Here is a 21,836-nt window from a genome sequence, read left to right as displayed (position 1 = left end):
TGAAGCATTTCAATTATTCATATGCCAGATGGATTCTTTTCCTGCCTTTTTTTCTATAAAAATAAGGAGGGAGGGAACAGGTCTTGCAACAGTCTCTGAAATGGGGGGAGAAGGGGCAAAAGACAGAAAATGGAGATCAAGCTCTGCCTTTGCACCCCTCCCAAGCTTCAGAAACCCAAGGTATCCTTTAGCAACACGAAGAGGAGGGATGCTCTTCGGGGTGTTTCTGGCAGGGACCAGAGTTGTCCTTTTAGGTTCCCCGTGAGCAGAGAAGAAGAAGCAAGGGAAATTGTTAAGGAGAGGGAGGGTGAGCAAGAGAGGAGCAGAGAGCTTGGGGTGGAGGAGGGAGGCAGGCAGAAGAGGGTTCTGACCTTCTGTGAAGGATATAAAAAATCCAGCCGCCTCAGGGGACACCCAACTATCTAGCATATTGCTGTTAAAATGTCTGCAAAATTTAATACACTTGGCATACTGTCTAATCAGTCCTTGGAAACTCAAGCACTCTCATCCTCCAGGATTCCAACTGCCTCAGACCTTATACCTGGGGGAGTCTCACTTCCACCCTGTCCCCAAAATTCAATAAAGTTGTTCCCATCTCATAAAAACAGCTATTCTGCTTTTTAGGGTACATTTCATCTCCAAGCACATCCAAGGTCCAGAATTTAGAGAGGTTTTGGGAAGTCTGGGATTGCTTGGGTCTTTACTTTGGTGGGACTGATTCACACCATCTTTCTTTTCTCTCTAGCCATTGGAATGACTCCGCCCTCTTTCCAATGACCTCGTAATGTTTTCTTTTAAAAAAATTAAAAATATTATTTGTGTTTGTGTGTCTGTATATGGTATGTGCATGTGAATGTAGGTGCCCTCAGAGGCCACAAGAGGGTGTCAGATTCCCTGGAGCTGGAGTTATAGGTGGTTGTGAGCTGCCAAACATGGGTGCTGGGAACAGAACTTGGGTCCTCAGAGCAGAACATGCTTTTAACTGTTGAGCCATTGCTCCTGCCCCCTGGTGACTGTCTTGCAGGGTTATTATCAGCTGCACGTGTCAAGCCCATTTATGTGGGAATTCTCATTGTTCTCTGGGCTAGAAATTCTCCCACCAAGAGCAGATCTCCTGGGGGGACCTTGAGAAGGTGCCTTGATGCTCATAGTGGGTGCTGACAATGTTCAGAGCAAGTTGGTTGTGAAGTGCCCCGTGTGTGTGTGTGTGTGTGTGTGTGTGTGTGTGTGTGTGTGTGTGTGTAGAACAGGTGGCAGGCATATCAGAAAGAACCAAAGTGGGGTTCTAGGATCAGGACTCTAGTACCTGGATTTCTCAGAGGGGAATTAGCAGAAGAGAGGAAGGGCACTCATGGGCACTGATGTACTGATGACGGAATGTGGTCTCACTCACCTGGGAAAACCAACAAGAGCCTTTTGTCCTGACAGCTCTCATTTAAGTAACTGTTTGGTATGTAGGAGAGCCATGTCCTCACTATCACACACGAGTCACACCCAGACTCAGGCCCAGTCCCATGTTCCATTCAGTCATCTATCAAACCTACACAATTCCACAGCTGTTCCAAGTCCCCACCAGCCAGCTAAGAAGTTTCCAGATCTGCTCAAGGAGTGGGCTGTCTGACCTTCTACCCACAACAGAGAAATCAGAGCCTACTATGACCTGGATGTTTTTGACAGGTCAGCACTTGCTTTAACAGATAGAAACATCACAGAGATCCTTGATGGGGCTGGGGAGATGGCTCTCCAAAGCACTAACCCTTCACCCCAACATAAGGGACATTGAATCCTCTCTGTCCATTTCTGATTTCCTAGCCTCTCACTGACCTAAAGCCTCAGGACCTGGGTTTGGATCCCAAGGCACTGTCCCTTCTAAGCCAAGTGACATCAGAAAAGCCACAAATTATCTCTGTCTGCTATAGGCTTGGTTATGAAATGGGGCGACCACACCTGTTCCTACAGTGGCCAGGCAAATCAAGGAGGAAATGGGTAAAGAGTTTTGGGAACATGACCATATGCTTTTATTAGAATATGCAGTGTGTCAGCGAAGAGAAGCGCCAGGGCTGGTGGTGCCGGGGCTGGTGCCAGTGGCTTCTACCTATACTCCTGTGCTTGCCAAGACATCCGCATCCAAAGCAGTACAGAGGCATGCTGGGCAATGCCCAGCCCCTGGCCCCAATCACAGGTGAAGAAACAGAGTCAACAGATGACCTGCCTGTTGTCACGGAGCAAAGCAGCAAAGCGAGGCTGAGGACGTGCTGTACCTGCCCAAGCTTCTGCCTTGGTCAAGGGACGCTTGAGATGGGGAGAGTGACAGGAGGCATTAACTGGAAAGGGACTAAGGGGAAGACTTCACGACATCCCCCTAAACACACACACACACACACACACACACACACACACACACACAAAATTAAGGTGAGAACTTGGCCAAACAAAAATCCTACCCCTGCTCCATCGAAACTTATTTTAGGGCAGGAGATAATTGCCAAGGCTCCAAATAAAAAGCCAACCACAGGCTGTAAATGGCTCCAAGTCTTTAATTAGACACCAAGAAGAAGAAGAAAAAAACCAACAAAAAAACACAACACAATGGTAAAAAGAAATTGAAAGTAAGACGCTCCCAGAGCGAATACACAGACCCCCTCCTGCCTTCCCTGTCCCAAGACTTTACATGGTGGCTGTTTTGCCTATGGCTGGCATCAGATGGCGTTGCTCACTGCTGGGGGCAGGCACAGAGCCAATGTAGTACCTCACACCCCAAGAGCATGCCATCCCTGGGCCTGAGACTTCTTCTAGGGCCTGCCTGTCTATCTACAACCCAGTCCTCCAAGGCTGGCCTCTCATTAGACACCATCTGCCCCAGGGGAATGTGAGCTATTTCTACAACCCATGGAGGTGAGAGACTGAGGAAGAGAAAGTGCTTTGGATGTGGAGTGGGCTTGACTCACTTGATGGAAGGCCTTATATATTAAGCCTCAGGCCCAGAACTTTGACCGCTGAGCTGTCTATCCATACTCCTGTCTCCCATGCCTGGGATCTCTTCCAGGTTGTAACTACAGTCCCTTCTTTTGAGTCACATATGGCTGGGTGGCCCTGAGACCACATAGGCAAAACAGGTGACCCTACATCTTCTCTTGTATGGTCTCTCCCAAGCAGGAACAGATGCTCACGATCCTCAAGGTGACAAGTGGCATGTTGGGGAAGCCACCTGGTAGGCTATGCCAGTCCACAAAAACAAGACAAATACATACCAGACAACCCCATTCCCAAGTTCCTGCCCAGTTCCTGTCCTTGGAGAACACAGGAGGCCTATACTGAGGGTGGGGCTGGGAGGAAAGGTAGAAGCTGCCCCCTGGGAAGGCAAGGACCTACAGAGGAAGAAGGGGGCTGTCACGGTCTCATCTCTCATATAGATTGATGCAACACAAATGACGGAATGAATTGGATCCCACGGATGGGGGGAGGTGTCTACTCGTCTAGTCGAGCACCTGCCAAACTAGGGCAGAAGCTATGGCTGCAATTGATGGTCTAACAATGCCAGAGGAAAAGCTTCTATCCCAGATGAACATAGAAGAACCCTGAAAGAAAATGTGTCTCAACTCCAGTCAAGGCAGTAACAGAAGCCAGGGTCCAGTCCTGGGCATCACAGTCAGGGGATGGTGAGGTAAGCCTCTTGGCCCATTTCCTCATTTTTCTCAGCCAGATGATCAAAGAGAAGGAAGGAGGAAGCCTCATGGGAGTTAGAGCAGGAGTCATCTCTTGCTTAGTATCTTCCAAGTGTGAAGTCCCGCCACAGGCATTTTAGAGAACATATCCTCGGAACTAAGCTATAACTGTGCCCATTTCACAGAGGAGGACAATGAAGTCAAGCATGGTGAAGAATAAAATATGGCGGGCCTAGATCACAACTCAGGAAGGCCTAGCCTAAAGCCGTCTTTCCCCTTTGCCCTCCTGACTGCTAGTGCTTTCTGTTCTGGGTTCTCTGATAGCTGCTGTCATGCACACGCCTTGCACAGCTGAAGTAAAGGTAGGTGACAATCATGACTTTTCTGTGCCTCCAATTCCCAGCTGCCCACCATGCTGTGCTGTGACAGTCAAGGCCTGCACAGCCAGAGCAAGGCAGAAGGTCTTCTTAAGAGGCTAAGTGGGTGTTGGCGGGACCAACAGCTGGAAGTGGGTCAGGTGGGGCCTCCCTGCTGGCTCCCTCCTGCTTGCTTGTCTTCCTGGGGGCAGATGTGGGAAACGGGACCCCCTCTCTGACCAGAAACCCTGGGGCGTGGTTCTGTTTCTGAGCTTCCTTTCTAGCACAGGAATGAGTTGGGAGAAGCCCACCAGGCCTGGGCAGGGACAGCAGAAATCCTGCTAATCGATTCACTCTCTGTCTTCCCTGAATGTACACATTAGCTGTTTACTAGATGCTGGCAGGGATGTGACCTCTACCCCTGTCCTCTGCATGGGACCACACCGCAGCCTCAATTCTCTCTCTCTCTCTCTCTCCCCTAACCTTCCCACACTGCGTGACTCCAAAAAATCCACTCAAACCAGGTGCAGTCAGGACAGTCTCAAAGGGGCAGGATTATGAGACAAACGTCGTTTTGGTGTAGGGGTGGGGTGAGAGGTTCTAAGTGGGGCTCTTAGAAGAGTTTAGACAATGTTCTAATTTTTTTTTCCAGCTGATTTTGCCAGGAGGTTGAGGTAGGGTTGCTGAATCTGCCTTTATTTTTCAGACGTGTTAAGAACACCCCTATATCCATGATAAACCCAAACCCCAAACAACCAAAGTCTGACTGGTCCTCCCTCCAAGAGGGCACACTAAGAAGTTACTCCAACTAGACACAGAAGACTTACTGGGGTTATCATGGATACCCCAGATGGCACTTCTGAATCGTAGGGGAAAGGGTAACCTGGGAGGTGCACAATCATTACCAGCCTTCTTTCAGACACATCTGCCTGGGCAGGGGTGTCACCTTAACTGAACATCTGGGTCCCAAAGGTGTGGGGGAGGGGGGCTTGGGAAAGGCAAAGTCAAAGGCTTTTCAGCTCCAAGAAGCCCTGGCATGTCTGAGGCTCAGACAGGGATGGGCTGATCCTTCCTCGATAAGTCCTATCTCTGAGGCGGTTGGGCAATGACAGGGGCTCAGTGGGCTATGTGATGTGAGCCCCAGCTGGTGAAGCTACTTTGCTGTCCTGAGCACCAGCTTTCCATTATTATTATTATTAATTATTAATCATTATTGTATCCTAGACTAGTCTGGAATTTGCTATGTAGCTGAGGATAACCTTGAACTTGAGATTCACCTGCTTCTAGCTCCCAAGTGCTGGGATTACAGTCATGACCCGCCATGCCCATTGATGTGGTACTGGGGATTGAACTCAGAACTTTGACCATGCTAAGCAAGCACTCTACCAATTGAGCCAGTCTTGATCAGCAAATGAGGCTGAATGGGATGCTCCCTGCCAGGCCTGGAGCTACTGCACATGCTCAGGAATAGGTCTGCTCAAAGTTAGCATCCAGACAACACTAGCTGTCACAACTTGTATTTTCACAAGCATCACTTTCAGACTCCACATAGTCTACAAACCTTCTTTCAGATAGGACTACCAGGAAGTGGGCGGGGGGGTGGGGAAAGACAGGTTAGGTGGCTTAGAAAAGCTACATTTCCTAGATTCTGTATCCCTAGAATCAAAATCAGTGAGGAAGGGGAAGGGGAGATTTGATTCAAGGCTGTGAGGAGTCTGGCTGGTCTATATGAACTCCAGTGACCCAGAGCTGGCCCCATACAGACTCTGAGACATATGAACCTGAGTAAAGCCAGTAGGAGGATGGTCACATGATGGGCCCTTCTGGCCCCATCTTTCGGAGGATGATCTTTGGGGTGAAGCCCATTTATCTAGGGCAGCAAGGGTTAACACTGGGGCTGGGAGAGGCCAGGCAGCATGGAGCACTCCCTGTTTATTAATAAGCTATTTATCACCAGCTTTGCTTTTAATGCCATTTGGGCTTAATGTCGTTAATGAAATATAAATACCCACGCTAACGATGTCGGTCAGAGGCAGCACGGGCAGCAGACGGCTCAAGAACCAGGGCCAAACCGCCGGGCACGCTGGGGAAGAGACAGAGCTCAGGAAACGGAAGAGGTTCCCACCAGCTCGGCAACCCCCAGCCCCTTTGGCTCCCACCACAAGACTTCCATGCTAGTGATGCCGGGAAAGGCTGGGAGGAGGCAGCCCAGGGGGCCGGGAGAGAGCAGGCCTCTGAGGGCAAGGATGCTGTTAACTCCTAGAGCACAGAGCCCAGCCGAGAGAGCTCCCACCTCAGGCACTGCCCGCCTGGCATCAGGCCCCTTGGCTGCCAGAGGCTGGACTTCTACCAGCTGGCAGCAGGCCCTTCTTACTACCCTGAGCTCCTTGACCACGGGGAACAGAGCCAGGGTGACAGGGGTCACAAAAGGGAGCAGTTAGGATCCCATCGAGTTTTCCAATAAAGACTTTCCCTCTTGGCACCCAAAGTAACAATCCAGGCAGCCCAGCTCTCTGGATAGCCTGCTCTTCCTGAGGCTGGCACAGGGCTACTCCAGGGCCCAGGGTGAGTGCCCGGAGGTCATAAGATGGATATTTCTGTTCAGTGGCTAGAGGCCTTGGAACACAGAGGTGGTCCTACATAGAAGGCTTTTGTCCCTGATCTCATTCCTGATTTAGTCTAGCCTCCTCCCATATAGTTGGCCATGTCTGTCCACCTCTCCTCTAGACTCAGAACAGATATCTTTAGCATCCAACCCAAATTACCACCCCCACCCCTCACAAGGAGCTTCAGGCCTACCCTTAGGAGAAGGCTGTAAACTGATCCTAGACAGAAGTCTCCTCTGGGAGAGGTGGCTACAGGGCATTGCTCCCAGTCCAGATGTACCCAAAGGGACTTACTCCCCATGTATCCAAATATAGGTTAAGAGGCTCCAGCAAGTAGTGGCCTCCATCCTTCCCTTCCTGGACAATGGCAATGGAAGTCACTGTGACTCTAGCCCCACCCTACATGAAAAACTCCCAAGCAGCTGCCCAAAGAATGCTACTGCTTTGAGAGAGCCCCAGGCTACTCCTGGGAGGAAGCCCCAAAGCTGCTGGTCCTCCCCAAACACAGTTGTCAGAAGAAACACAGGGTGACCAGGGAAACATGAATGGCTAATACACAACAAATACCTTCTTTAGTATATGTATATCCCGAACAGCACATTGAACATACTTAATGCTAAAAATGACATGTAGTCAAACCTCATTCAATTTTATGTCTCTTATAGGGTTTATACTGAGTACAATATTGTATAACAGTATTAATTCAACTGTAAACCTAAAAATTTACAGCCAATTTTGAAAGAGATGCATCTTAGCTCTGGAAAAAAAATTAAAAAATGAATAAATAAATAAATAAATAAATTACATGTAGTCTATCTAAAATTTGAATTTCACTGGAGGTCTTGTATCTCAATTGGCTAACTCTTGTAACTCTATCCAAGCTATTCAGCAGGAACATCTGACAGGTAGGGATGGATTTTAGTAGGTGACAGGATCACAAGCAGGCAGTGAGGGGGAGTGGAAATCTCCTCACCCATTTCTGCCCGTCATGGGAAAGCGGATGACCTTCAAGGGGCTCTTTGCCTAACTGTCCCTACCTCCCTCAATGGTCACTCCTATACTGCCCCATGTCACTGCTCACCTGTTGGGGGGGTCCCCTCTGCCTACACCCCTCAAAGTCACCTCCATGTCCCTAAGGAGCACAGGGACTCAAGTGCCAGGGCTTGGTGGAGCTCAGCTCGGCAGCTAATCCCCTGGGTGGCTCCTGTCAGATTATTAATTAGCTAAAGCGGATCGGTCCTAGAACAACATGCACTTGGACTTCAGATAAAGCAGGCCAGGGAAGCCAGCTTGGGGGCTGCTTAAAGTGACAAGACCTTGTTTATGAACTGTTCCCTGGGAGGAAGCAGAGGCTGGGGATGGGGGGGTATCTCGGACAGACCCCCACATACATACCTGCACCCATTCCCAGATGAAACATTAAGAAAGTGCATGCTGGGTGAGAGATTCCTTACCCAATGGATCATGAGAGGAGGAGTTAGACAGTTGAGGCTTGCTTCTTAATAAAGAGCCAGTGCCTAATCAGATTATGTCATTCAGAACCCTTCAAAAAGAGTGATTTCACCCAAGAAGCAGCAAATGGAAGAGAGTTCTCATTACAGCCTCCACAATCTGTAGAACCTTCATCCACTCTGGGTGCAAGGGCCTCCTGGCTGTCATCCAGCAGGTTGGGAGGACTCTTGGCCACCAGGATCTCACGGTTACTATTCCCTCTGATGGAAATGCTCTTCCCCCAGATACTAAGTAGCGTGGATTGCTCCTCACCTTTTTGTCACCATCTCAGCCACCACCTTCCTTTTTTTCTGACACAGGGTCTCACTGTATAGACCTGGCTGTCCTGGAACTCACTATGTAGACCAGGTTAGCCTCAAACTCACAGAGATCCACCTATTCCCTGTGCTGGGATTAAAGGTGTGTGCCACCAGACCCACTACCCTTATTCTAGTCTCCAAAGCTTCGTTAGTTTTCTTTTTAGCCCCTGTTGCCCTCAGTTGGGCAACTTGATTCTTATATGCCATTTGCTTCCCTCCACAAGGGCACGTTCCAGGAGGGCAGGAATTCTCACCTCTTTTGTTCACGGTGCACTTCCTAAAAAGTGAGGTACGCACTGTTGCTCAGTAAGGACAGACGAATGAGCGAAAATAAGAGATGAATGAGCAGAAGTCAGGACTGAGCCCTGGTCCATCTGTGGGCTCCTCCAGCACCCACCTCCTCCCCCGTGACCTTATCTAGCCCCACCCTTCCCAGTTCTGCCCCTACAATGCAGGGCCACCATGCCCTGTTCACGTGCACTCCCAGGTCCTGGTCTTCCAAGGGATGGCCTGGAGGAGTCACCCCCACATCACTCAGACCCCCCTCCCCAGCTGGGATTGCTCTTCTCTGCCTGGGGAATGGTGCAGGATGGGCTGCTGGTGAAGAAAGGGAACATCGGGACTCACAGCTGCTGCCCGAACCCAGCTCAGCTGCTAGCAAACTCCTGGGCTTGGATTGTTTTGACTTGAGTCGCTGAAGCTGAAATATTGAGTCACAACGGCCCGAAACTTCATTACCAGCTTTTAACACAGATTACTAAGGGAAAAAAGTTGCTTTTAATTGCTTTTCCCAATTAGCATTTCTGGAGGAGGAACTAACGTTTAATTACACCTCCCCTCTGCTCACCCCACTTGGCCACAGGGGTCCCAACCCTAGACTTCCCTAGCAAGGCTCAGGTTGTGAAAATACTCCTGAGAGAGGCCAAGGAACCAAACAGGAGAGCACATTGGGTGGGGACCCTTTGCCTAGGCCTGCTGGGAGCAAATGTGCAGCAAAGTGTGAGCAGCCAATCAGGGACCCAGGAGATGATGGGCTGCTCATGGACTTTTACCTGGACCAGGGCTATAACTGTGCAAATTCCAAAAGAGAATCAGACAAGGGGGTCAGGCATGGTGGTTCACGTCTGTGATCCTAGAACTTGGGAAGATGAGGCAGCAGATCTCAAGTTCAAGGCCAGCCCAGGCTACATATCAAAAAAAAAAAAAAAAAAAAAAAAAAAAAAACCAAAAAAAACAGAAATAGGGTTGGCAAGGTAGCTCAGTGGGTAAAGGCCTGTTGAGTCCTACAGCCTGAGTTTGATCCCTGGAACCTACATGATAGGAAAGAACTGACTCCCCTAAATTGTCCTCTGATGTTCATGGTCTCACACGCGCACACGTGTATTTGGGGAAGCCCATTTTATATAATGCACATATGCATGCACACACGCACACACACACACACACACACACACACAATAAATGTAAACAAACATACTAAAAGGCCAGGGGAAGCTTAGAAGATAGGACAGGAGCTTGAAGGTCTAAAGGAGAAATAACAAATGCATAGCTTCCTGGCGCTGCTTCCAGCTGGCACCTTTCACGGTGGACACTCAGGACCACAGGATGAAGAAGCTTCTGTAGTCCTAAGAGGGCCAACTTCCTACCCTTTGGAACAATCAAGGCATGAGATGAGAACCATCCTCTGGTGTAGTTCCAAACACAGTAGGCACAGCCAGTCTCCCATTCTTCCCTTGGACCAGCACTTAAAAGAGATCCAGGGGTTTCCTTACTGGAAGGCAGGGGGCACAGGGGAAACTGAGGAAAAGGGCTGCAAGTAGGTATCTATACTACTACAACTTTCTTTTTTGAGACAGTTCCACTATGTAGCACTGGCCGGCCTGGAACTCACTATGTAGACCAGGCTGGCCTCCAACTCACAGAGATCCACCTGCCTCTGCCTCCGAGGGCTGGGATTAAAGGTGTGCACCACCGTGCCCAGCCTAGAAAGCATTCTTAGCCAGACTAGAAACAGAAAGATCAGTGACTAACCCCAAGTCATCTCCCAGTCATATACCCACTCAGCCCAAGGGGTCCCCCAGAGTACCATGTCACCCAGGGGTGGTGGAAACATGGGCTGCTCTACTTCCCTTCCCCAGCATCTCCCTCTCCTGACCCCACCCTTCTGTACCTCCACAGTAGCTGCATGCTTTAGAGCTGCCAGCCTCCCATCAGGTCAAAGTCCTGGAGGATGGCTTTAGAACTGTCCAGTCCAGTTAGGAGTGAAGGTCACAGATCTAGTGCAGACCATAGAGGCAAAGAGCAGAAAAACCTCCCACGCGTGCAGAGACACAGGCCTGTCCACCCAGACTCACCCTCCCTCACAGCAAGCAGACACACTCAGGTTAACTAGCTGATCCGCCCCCTCCTGTGTGCCCCACCCCGGGGCAGTACCAGCTGTGGACCTGGGGCATCCCTGCCACCCTCTGCCGACATCAGCCTGCCCTTCTGTTCCTTCCAGTTGCTCTCCCTGGAGGTCAGGCCTCCAGAGCTTCCCAGCGGGCTGAGCTGCTGTGTCACATATTGCTTCCCACTCGGGACACCCCCTGACGCCCCTGCAAGATGTTGCCGGCCTGCCCTTCCTGTCACTCCCGCTGGAGGTCAGGCCTCCTGAGTTTTCATGGAGGGCTGAGCTGGCCCATATGGCTGGGGATGCGTTGCCAGCACCAGCAAGTGCTCATGGGGCCCAGCAGCAGGCAGTGACAGCTTCCCGCTCGTGCCAGCCAGGCCTTTGGCTTGCTGCTGGGCTACATGGCAGTGCTCAGGACTGCACAGAACCCAACGGGGATGTTGGGGATGTCCCTGCTATTATATCATTGTAGCTGAGCTAGCCTTTGCCAACCTGGTCCACACAGGCAATGTCAGATCCAAGAGAATCTCATGTCAGATGCCCCAGAAAAAGGTACAGGGACTGGGTGCAGGTCCCCAGCATACCTACAGCAATTTACACCTTTCCACGTGGAAAGATTGTTAGGATCCCTGCCAGTGAGCTGAGACTAAGCTGACCCCATATATATGAAAAGGTTTAGTTAACCAGTTTCTTAGCCCTTGGAGAGAATCACTCGAGAGTCTGTATGACCAGAAAAAGTACAGGAGCTCTTGGCACAGATTACATTTAAAGTCACAGCAAGGGACACCCACTGAACTTCCAGGCCCAGTACAGAACCTGTGGTGTGAAAACCCAAACTGGCTTCTGTGCAATCTTAGGCTAAAAAGACAGCCAGTGATTGTGGAATTCTTAACAACCAGCATGGCTCCAAAATGGTACTTCTCTCCTAATCCACAAGACATTAACCCATGAGATCCATGGGTTGTTCTTGGCACCGTCAGGTTGGGGAGAATGGGAGAGAGAAGGAGGCACAGGTCCCATAAGGGTCTCAGAATTTCCCAGTCATCCTGGGGACCTCTCTTGCTCACCCTGTTCAGTCCTACTGGTAAATCCTGCTAATTCTTCACAGACTGACCCCCCGCTTATCCTTCCCACCTTCTCCTACTCCCAGCCACCATCCTTCCAAACATACGCCCAGATACTCCTCCCCTGACTCATGGTTTTTCTCTCGCTGCCCCCGTGATGCACTGCTCCCCTGGACACCCTCAGATGTCTTTTTAAAACAAGTCAGATTACTTATATCTCTCCTAAAGATCCCCAGGGGCATCTACCACCCTAGGATAAAACAACTTTCCCCTTGACACATAAAGTGCTGTACATTCTGGCCATCCCCAATCCACCCCCAGTCACATGGTCTTTTTGGTCACTGAATATAATAGATTTCTCCCACTTGAAGACCTTTAAACCACCTGTCCTCTCTTTCTGGAATATTCCCCTGCCTACTCTTCAGGTAGCTGTCCATTTCCTGTCTTCATTCTTAGATGTCACCTCTTCAGAGGCCTCTTCTGAGCATCCCAGCCTAAGGAGTCCCTAGTCTCCATCATTTCATCCTATTTCCATTTGCATAAATAAGGTCTACCATGTTTGTTTTTCTGGGTGTTTGTTTATCACCTCTCCTACAGGAAATCAGAAATCCATGGCAGCAGGGCTTCTTGCTCATGTTGTCCCCTGGGGAGTGAGTGGCAGACACTAAACCCTCAGTAACTAGAATAAATGCAATCAGATCTACAGAACCTTCAGAAATGGGAAGAATCTGAGTCAGACAGGGTCTATGGACCATGTTCCCCTGGTCCACACCCTGGTGAGACAGGATACCTCTGAGATCATGGGTCATATAGAACCCCGTCCCATGGTCAAATTCATTTCTGGAAAGAGTTGAGACAGTGAGCAGGGATTCGGCCTTGACGTTCCCTCTCCGAGCCTTCAGGGTTCCCAAGCTTCATTATCAAAGCCAGAGACAGCCGATGCCAGGCTGCGAGAGTCCCACAGGACCTGCTGGGCCCATACCCTGTTCTGGGTTGCAAATCCCAGCTGGCATGACCCCTGGGAATCAACAGTGAATGGAAACTTCAGAAAGGGAAAAATTAATGGGCATGTTTTGCCCAGAGAAAGAAGAAAACAAAAAAAGCTGTCTGTCATGAAGGACAGAGCAGGCAAACATTAGCCCCTCCGAAGGGGCTCTGTAGACATCTTAGTAGCCTGCACAGTGGTAGGTAACAGGATGGCCTGGGGGCCCATGCAGGGATTCCCGCCTTCCAGTATTTGCAATCAACACTTGAGGCAGAGTCAGGCAAGAAGAGCCTTGGAAGGCAATGGACAAGTACAGGGGTCAGCACCAAATCCAAATGAGACTTTGGTGTAACAAACTCCTCACATACCCTTTTTCAGGCAACAGGCTAAGCAGTCCTGACACCACTCGGGATAATGGCAACACACCTTGAGTCCAGATGGCCTGATTCCTGGAGCATGATCACTTGCTGAACACCAGGAAGAAGTCTCAGCTACTTCAGCAACCAAAGACTACCTTTGCATGTGATCTGCAAGTTCTTGGATCGTATTGGGGTTTCTGCTAGTCCCCAAGGACCTTGCAGCTTTGGAGACCTTGCAAACTCCAGCAAACACCAAGGTACCATCCTTGCAAGTGCTTCCTTCCTTTAAGTCCAGAGTTGCAGAGCCAGACTATGGAGGGAGGGATAGGACCCTCCTGCCCAGGTGCCCATGGGGAGGGAGAGCACAGGTGGGTGAGCCAGGGATGCTGACTCTAGTTTGGTACACACAGGAAGTGTGGACCCCAGCCTTGCACCCCCTCCCCCAGATGGTCAATTTTGACCTCCTCCCAGATTCCATTCTAAGATCTTGTCTATCAATTGCATGGCCACCTGAGCTCTCTGGGCTGGTTTTCTCAGGATCTCAAGAGAATACTGAACAGTGACCTATGTGCACTGAGTCACCAGCTTTGTGTTAGTCCCTGTCCCAAGAACTGCCATGTTTGATAACTGTGGGCAGCTGCTGAGACTCTCCAGGGCTGGCTAAGTGATATGCCATAGGCAAGGGGTTATTTCCACACCTGGATCAAAGGTATCTGTAGCTTCTCCACTAGAAAGGTCTATCCTGAGGGTCTGGAGAGATGGCTCAGCGGTTAAGAGCACTGACTGCTCTTGCAGAGGACCCAGGTTCGATTCGCAGCACCCACATGGCAGCTACAAACTGTCCTTAACTCCAGTTCCAGGGGAATCCGAAGCCCTCTTCTGACCTCCGCGGCATTGCACGACATCGGTGCTCTCACATATATGCAGGCAATACACTCATACACATAAAATAAAAATAATAAAATATTTAAAAAAAAGAGAAAGGTCTAGCCTGGGCTGGAGTCACCCAACAGCTCCAACAGTTTATTCCCAAGCCAGCTCCTCCCACAAACGAATTTATGACAGAGCAGCCTAAGCATATACAAAGGCGGCACCTGACAGTCCTCAAGGTAAAATTCAGAATGACCCTACACTTCCATTCTGGAGTAGCATCTGATGGGACAGGGCCTCCCTGAGATACCTGCCCACTGTTGTAGCCTTCAAGGTCCCATCATTGGGATCCCTGGCAGAACTCCTCAGGCAGCTGTTCCAGTCTCTTTATTTCATGAGTGAAGAAACCAAGGCCCAGAAGGGAGCAAGAAATGAGCTGACGGCAAAGCCAAGGCTGAGATGCAGGTGTCTGGCTCTTTCTCTACATGACCCTTTCTCACCACCATTCAGGGAAGAACCCACTGAGAAAGGTAAGTCTGAGGACCTGAAGTGGCAACCCTCAAACTGGCCAGCCCACGCTTCCCAGAGCATCTTGGGAACCAGGAGAGGCTACCTTTGCATCCCAAGAGGCCAAAGTCCGAAGTCCATTCCAATGCACACCTCTGAGGAGCTGCAGGACCCCCTTGGTGAAGGTGGGGTCGGTGGCTGGAGCAGCTGGAGGGCAGGTAGGATGGAGAGGGTCTGCCTTCTGTCAGCAAGGTCTTTATGCCTACCAGGAAGGAGAGAAGGAAACAGAGGTTAGGCTTCTGGACTGGCAAAAAGGCTCAGTGGGTAAAGGTGCTTGCCACCAAGTTTGACAACCTGAGTTTGATCTCTAGGACCCATATGGTGGAAGAGAAAACTGATTCCCACAAGTTACCCTCTGACCTCCATAACCACACCATGGCACATATACGTGTGTGTGCGTGTGCGTGTGTGCATGTGTGTGTGTGTGTGTGCATGTGTATAGTAAATAAATGTACTAAAAATTTTTAAAAGATGATAAGGCTACAACTGACATCCAGTGAGCTGCTGCACACAAGTGACAATGGCGGTAAGGTTCCAACAACACCTTGTGTGGTAATCAGTCAGCAAAGCGGGAGATTCTTGGGCCTGCCTTGCCCATCAGCAGATGGTATTACCATAGTGTGCGCCATGACTGACTCTGCAGCCGATGTGCCCTTTATACAATTATTAGCCAATTGCTATGTAGAGTCGCATCTGATAAAAGAATCAAGCAGAGAGAAACAATACAAAGCCAATCGGGTGCCACCCTGGGTAACAACAGAAGGATCACACCCAAGGCTTGGCATCTGGGGTGAAAGGTCAACCTAAGAATGGACCGAGTCAACACTGGAAACAGATCAGACCCATGCAGCTGAACCAGTCAACCCCTGGGGTTCCTAAACCCCTGCTTCTTTCCTGGGCCAGCCTCTGGCTGTCTCTTTGAAGTCTCTAAAATTTGAATCAACAGGTGTCTCTGCAGCTAGCCAGGATGGTGAATCTGACTTCTCCACGTCCCCCTTCGAGCTGCTATGGTGCTATCTCATCTCACAGAAAACAAAGAAGGTTTGGACACACACCCTGGAAGGAGGCTGCGGAGCAAGGCTCCTTTGTGATAGGTGCTGGGCCAAAAAAAGTGGCTTAAAGAAAGTTGGAGCCCTACTACCGGCAACCTTTGTGTCAATTTAAGCAAATATTGTGGCGTTTCCATGGTGATTCCTGTTTTGAATATCCACTACACTCACTTTTTAAAGGGCTTTTCCTGTTTGCATTTCAACTTCAAACCTGTAAATATTTTCAGCCTTTTCAGAAAAAAATAAAAAAGAGTCCGTGTGCGTGCAAACACAAACATACCACCCAATATCAGTATGCAACCTCTTGGGCATAGTGGGCCAACCTCATGAACATGACAACGCGGAGCAGAGAGCCTCGAGGGGCTCTCACTATCTACTGTTATACCCACCCTGCATATGGATTTGACACTGAAATTTGAGTCCTTTCCTTCACACACAGTGGCCATGTGTTCCCCAAGTATATGAGACGGTTGGTCCCTGACTATATGGTATGGGTAACAGCCTGGCTAGTTTTCTAACTTGGCTCAGTCATCAGAGTCCCTAAGGAGTCTCCCTAGGGTGTCTGAACCCCTCCTCTCCTGACTCCCAAGATTGGGCTAAGTAGAAAGGAGCTGGTTCTTTGAAGGTGAGCTTCAGTGCCAGATCCTCTGCTGGGGCGATACTTCGAGACCAACTCCCAGGGTAAAACAGGGATGCATGGTGACAGCAGGCTAGGGGTGGATTCGCCTAGCTCCCATCCCACCCTTCAGCACTATACAGGGTTAACAACGGGTTTCCTGGTTTCCATGGATTCCCGCCAGGCCCCTAATGTGAGTTTCGTGTGATTTGGGGGAAGTGGATTTCCTTTGTTTTCCAGTTTGAGAATATTTTTTTTCTTTAAAAAAGAGGAAAAAACACTTTAATGGGAACTTCAGGGCCACTGAGAGACTCATTCCTTTGGGTTCTGAAACTCCCCAGCCTGTTGATACAGAATCTCCCAAAGCCCAGGCAGTCCACCTGCCAAAAAATGGCTCTGGGCCAGAGGAAGGGGTGCCTTGGGCCATGTATAGCTTTCACCCAAGAGCACTCTCCTGTGGGGGTCCTATCCCAGTATTCCATCAGAAAGAGGCTGTCAAAAACTTAGCCTCTAACATGGCTTACATGTCCCCCTGCCCACCCATTCCACTTTCAAACTGGGACATGTACACAGACAAGAGGTCAAGAGAAATATCTACCTCGGACTCCTATAAGGAGCCAGAAGACAGGAGTCTGCCCACATACCAGAGGTGCACACAGTCTCGTGTTCTGGTTCCAGAAAGGTTCCAGTTACAAGAGAAGAGGGTGTTCCAGACCCCAGGGGGCCTCTGTCTCTTCCAACCCACAGAGCGGCCTGCTCAGGGCCAAGGAGTTGACTAAAGGGTGTGGCCAGACCGCCTCCTCCTCGGTCTTCCCCATCCCTGCCCAGCCTTGCTAGGGCAGCATGACCTTGTTCCAGGACTGTCCCCAACCAAGTGACCTGACCCATTTACCAAACGAAGGCATGAGCCTTGGCGCCGTCCCTGCACTGGGGCCCTCCTACACCCCAGGCCCTGGGGCTGTGGCAGCAGCACAAATCTCGGTCAGTAGGTGCAGGGCCCGGAGTCCCTGTGGATCTCTGACCAGCAACAGCCCCAGGAGAAGAGGTGAGAGACCAAACACAGTGACAGAAATAACTCTTGGCTGAAGATCCAAAGACAGGGGTCTGAGGTCTGGTTCTGCCACTTAACCACAGCCCTCGGGTGAGCCAACTAAGCGCCCAAAGACTTGGTTTCCTCACAAGTCAACTGGAAAGACAAGGTCAGCACTGGCACCATCTTCCCTCGCATCCAGCAGACTAAGGTCAGCACTGGCACCATCTTCCCTCGCATCCAGCAGACTAAGGTCAGCACTGGCACCATCTTCCCTCGCATCCAGCAGACTAAGGTCAGCACTGGCACCATCTTCCCTCGCATCCAGCAGACTAAGGTCAGCAAGGGATGCAAAGAGTGTTACAGTGCTCCAGAAACGCCCAAGTTTATAACCTGCCTTTTTTTCTGAAGAATCTCAAGAACCTTCTAGAACAAATCCCAAACTGACTTGTATGACCCTCTGCTCTGCTCCCCGTGTATCCTTCCTCATGATATTAAAATCCATACCAGACTCATTTGTTCACAAGCCTGTCTCCACCACTGGCTTCCTAACTCCTCAAGGGCAAAGACCAGGTCTTAATTATCTTTGCGTCCCTGGTACTTAGCACAACAGCTGGCCCACGATGGGCTGCATAAGTGTTGGTGGAGCTGAACAAGTCCCTGCTATTGTGACACAATCAGATGGGGCTGATGCAGCATCTCCCTCTCCTCAACAGAACGCTTCATCGGCCCCTTTCACGTTCTAGTCTGTTTGGCTCCCCTAAGCTCTAAACGGCCTGTTGGTCTCCTGCCTCCTCCTTTAGCCTCACTAATTCCTAACTTTCAGGTTCAAGGAGACTGGTGGTTACTTGACCTTCCTCCAACTGATTCTAAAAACAAACGATCCCCTACTATGTGCCAGCAAATAGAGGGCACAGTGGATGAGTCGTTTTTGCCCTCTGCCAATCAGCTCATGTGAAAACTAACGATATCAACTAACTAGATACCTTTAATTTGCCAAGCACCACACCAAGTATACTATACACATGATCTTGCTAAATCTTTATAACACAAAGGCAAGAACAGCATGGGCCCCACGGATAGATTAGGGAGAGCAGGCATAGATAGGAGGTGACCAGCCAAAGGTCACATGGCTCACAGGTGTAGAATCCAGGTCAGGGCTGGTGGCCCACCTACAAGTTCTCTCTCCTTCCCTCCCCATGATCTCAGCACTTCCCCTTACCCAGTTCTAGTTCCCCTCCTGACTCTCACCTCTCCCAGCCTGGAAACAGGCCTCCAGTCATCTACCAGGGCTGCCAGAATATATTTAGAGATCACAGCCAAAAGCAATGTCTGTGCTCAGGTCCTCTGGCTGGACTCAACGTAGGGGGAAGGGCAAACCAGTGGAAGCACACCTGGCAAGCAGGAGGGGCACCTGGGCCTACTTGGTGATTGAGTTCCTAGCTATGGACCTGCTCATTGCTATGTATGTTGGGATGAAGAGGGCCATGATGAATCAGGAGGTCCCAGGGTGATGGGACAACTTCTGTTCCTCTCCAGACAGGGGCCTACTGCAGGTCTTTTCTTTCATAGAGAAGCAGAAATTCCCCACATTAGGATCACCCACCATAATGAACACCTGCCTCAGAGGCATGGGATTGGGAAGCAGGGGCTAAAGTACCCTTGGTTTTTATCTGGGTGAGTGTGCACGCCACAGGGAGGGAGGCACCCATCACCTCTTCAAAGGAGAGGAGACATGGGGAGATGGCGGGGAGAGATCTACATGCGCCAGGAGAGATGATGGTGGAGGATCGGCGGGGTGGGGAGAGGACAGAACGCTAATGAGCAGATTTCATAAACCACCGGGAGTGAAAACAAAAACACAGACATGCACGTTGCCCAACTTCGGGGCTGTATGGAAAAGAAGAAGAAAAAAAAAACAATAAAAAATCCACATCTTAATACAAAAATCCTACATGATGTGTTGCGGCATGAAAGTGTTTTCCACTGCATTTTTCCTCTGTGATCTCACACAGCCTACAACGGGTACGCCCAGCATGGTTGGTATTTGATGGTACGCACAGAGCAAACACACACAATTAACCAAAACAAGGGCAGTAAATATTCAAATCACCCCAAACTGGCATCTTGTGGCTTCATATGACCTCTGGAGATAGCCGGCTATGTTGGCTCTGAGAAAGGGGCCCAGTTAGATTTGAAGGAGAGATAACTCAGACAAGAACACAGTTCAAATGGAAGGAACCAGAAGTTTAAAAATATGACTCTTAGCCAGCCCATCCATGGCCTCTGTATACTTAAGGAGCTATTCTGCTGTGAGCAGGGGACAGGGAGGGGACCCACACACCCCAGAGGCCTTTCTTACATGTCATTCACCCTACAGTTACTGTCTGTCTCCTTTCATCCCACCCCTCCCCCTTTTTAATTGTTGGATGAGTTTACAGAGCTGTGTGCCAAAAACAATCAACTCTAGGGAACAGAGTTATACAGAAAAGGGTGTGTCACCAGAGGGAGACGGATATCCAAGGAAACCACCACCTTTTCATAGAGGCCTAGGTGAAGCTCAGTGAGGTAGATGGGATGGGGTGGGGGCAGGGGGGATATATACACTCCTCCCAGAACAAGGCCTCAGAAAAGGCTGGGGTTCTGATGAACTGATAGGGCTGAATACAATGTGGAAGGTCAGACAGTATGTCAAAAGCAGGGCTGTTCGAAGGCTCACACACATGCACGTAGTAATATGCCACTGTGCCAGATCACTGGGCAACAGGCCATAGGGGCTAAGGGCACAAGCTTTCGAGCCAGATTGCCTAGGTATGAATCTAGACTCTGTCACTCCTGAGCTGCGTAACTCTGGAAAAATTCCTTTACCTTCTTTGCGCCTCAGTTTCCTGTCCTAAGATGGAGACGACAACAGTTCCTTCTGAGTGATTAAGTGATTTATTATGTATAACACACTGAGAAAAGTACCCAGCACATAATACGTGCTATAAAACAGTTGATAAATCAAATAAATCAAAAAGCCTACGTGGGGGGGGGGTTCCTAGACTCTGCCACAGTAAAGGAAGTAAATGATAGTTGTGTTCATGTTTACTAAGCACTGTGTCCTCTGGATTTTAAAGCACCAACACATGCAATCATCCCAAGAACTCAAGGAGGTAGATGTTAATCTCAACCCGAGTGTTGAGAAACTAGAACTCAAAGAGGGCTGGGACACACCCAAGGTCACACACACAGGGAACATCTGAACCCAAAGCTGTCGGACATGGGAAGGTTGGGGTTAGGGAAGGAGGAACAGGCTTGCTGGGGGTTCTCTCTAAATGCCTGGGCAAATATAGAGCAAAGAGGCTGGGGGTTGCTTTCCTAAGGTGACAGGAACAGAGAACCCTTCTGTGCCAGTGACTGGGCAGCAGGTCCAGGGAAAGATGGGTAGGCCCGGGTGTCCACATTCCTCAGGAGTTCCTATCCAGTGCTGACCCCAGGAGATCAGTGCTATCCCCTGACTCCTTCCTCTGCCCCGGTGGCATCTTCAGAATCTGGAGATCTCTGGAGGGAAAATGATAAGAGCCATCTGCTACCTCCCTCTCAACAATGGAGGTATGCAACCTGGGAAAGGTCCTACTTCCAAGTCGGATGGAGCCCCACGAACAACCTGAGTTTTCACCTCCTTGAAACTTGGGCAGATTCCTAGGAGGGACAGGGCACAGGCAATGGGGGTGGGGTGGCTAGAGGGGTACAGGCTTCTCCCATTGAAGGCCAGGGCCTGGGGAGGCCCAGCAGGCTGAGCTGGAAGCAGAGGTTCTGTCCTAACCCTGCTTGAAGACCAGGCTTGGTGGCTCAGCCTTTCTGCCATCGACCACCCAAACTCATTCAGATATTTCCTCTCTCACTTGCTTTTTAAAAAAAATTTAATGTTCTCTATAATTCATCCGTCCCAGAAGATAATCGATAGAGCCCGTAATGAAAATCTGAGCCATATTTTATGATCCGCTGCAAGCAGAAAGGGCCACATCAGCAGGTCGGGTTCGGCTCTCCCTATCTGTCTTGCCCACTGCCCCGGGGATTACATCCCCTGTTGGCCCTGCCCATAGCCAGCCCTCAACCCAGAGCTCAGCCCTCAATCATATAAGCAGAGCTACGACCCCAGTATCACCCCAACCAACCCAGCTCACTCAGCCAACCCAGGCAGGCTATTGCCAGGTTTTCCTGGAGTAGCCTCCAACTTGGGGCCCTGGTACCATACCCTGGAACCTCACAGTATCTTTAGTTAAGGCCCTTCTGTGGAAGCCTGAAGTTTTTCACTAGGTGGCATTTCCCATCAAGAAAGACTTCCTGGGGCTGGAGAGATGGCTCAGCAGTTAAGAACATTTGTTGTTCTTGCAGAAGACCCGGGTTCAAATCCCAGCACCCACACAGCAGCTAACAACTGTCCTAACTCCAGTTCAGGGGATCGTACAGCCTCTTCTGTCCCC

General features: G+C 50.0%; 1 protein-coding gene across 1 annotated transcript in view; it reads right to left on the bottom strand.

Moving 5' to 3' along the window:
- Window positions 1–14,758, bottom strand: part of Casz1 (castor zinc finger 1) — a 116,037-nt gene extending 101,279 nt beyond the window's left edge. The window contains exon 1 of the mRNA XM_017797751.1: window positions 14,719–14,758. The gene's annotated coding sequence lies outside the window, so the exon portion shown is untranslated. The remainder of the gene's footprint in view (window positions 1–14,718) is intronic.
- Window positions 14,759–21,836: the final 7,078 nt, after the last annotated feature.

This window comes from Nannospalax galili, unplaced genomic scaffold, assembly GCF_000622305.1.
Source record: "Nannospalax galili isolate Female #2095 unplaced genomic scaffold, S.galili_v1.0 scaffold870, whole genome shotgun sequence".
NCBI lineage: Eukaryota > Metazoa > Chordata > Mammalia > Rodentia > Spalacidae > Nannospalax > Nannospalax galili.
Note: the sequence above shows the minus strand (reverse complement) of the source record. Positions and strands in the feature narration are given on the sequence as shown.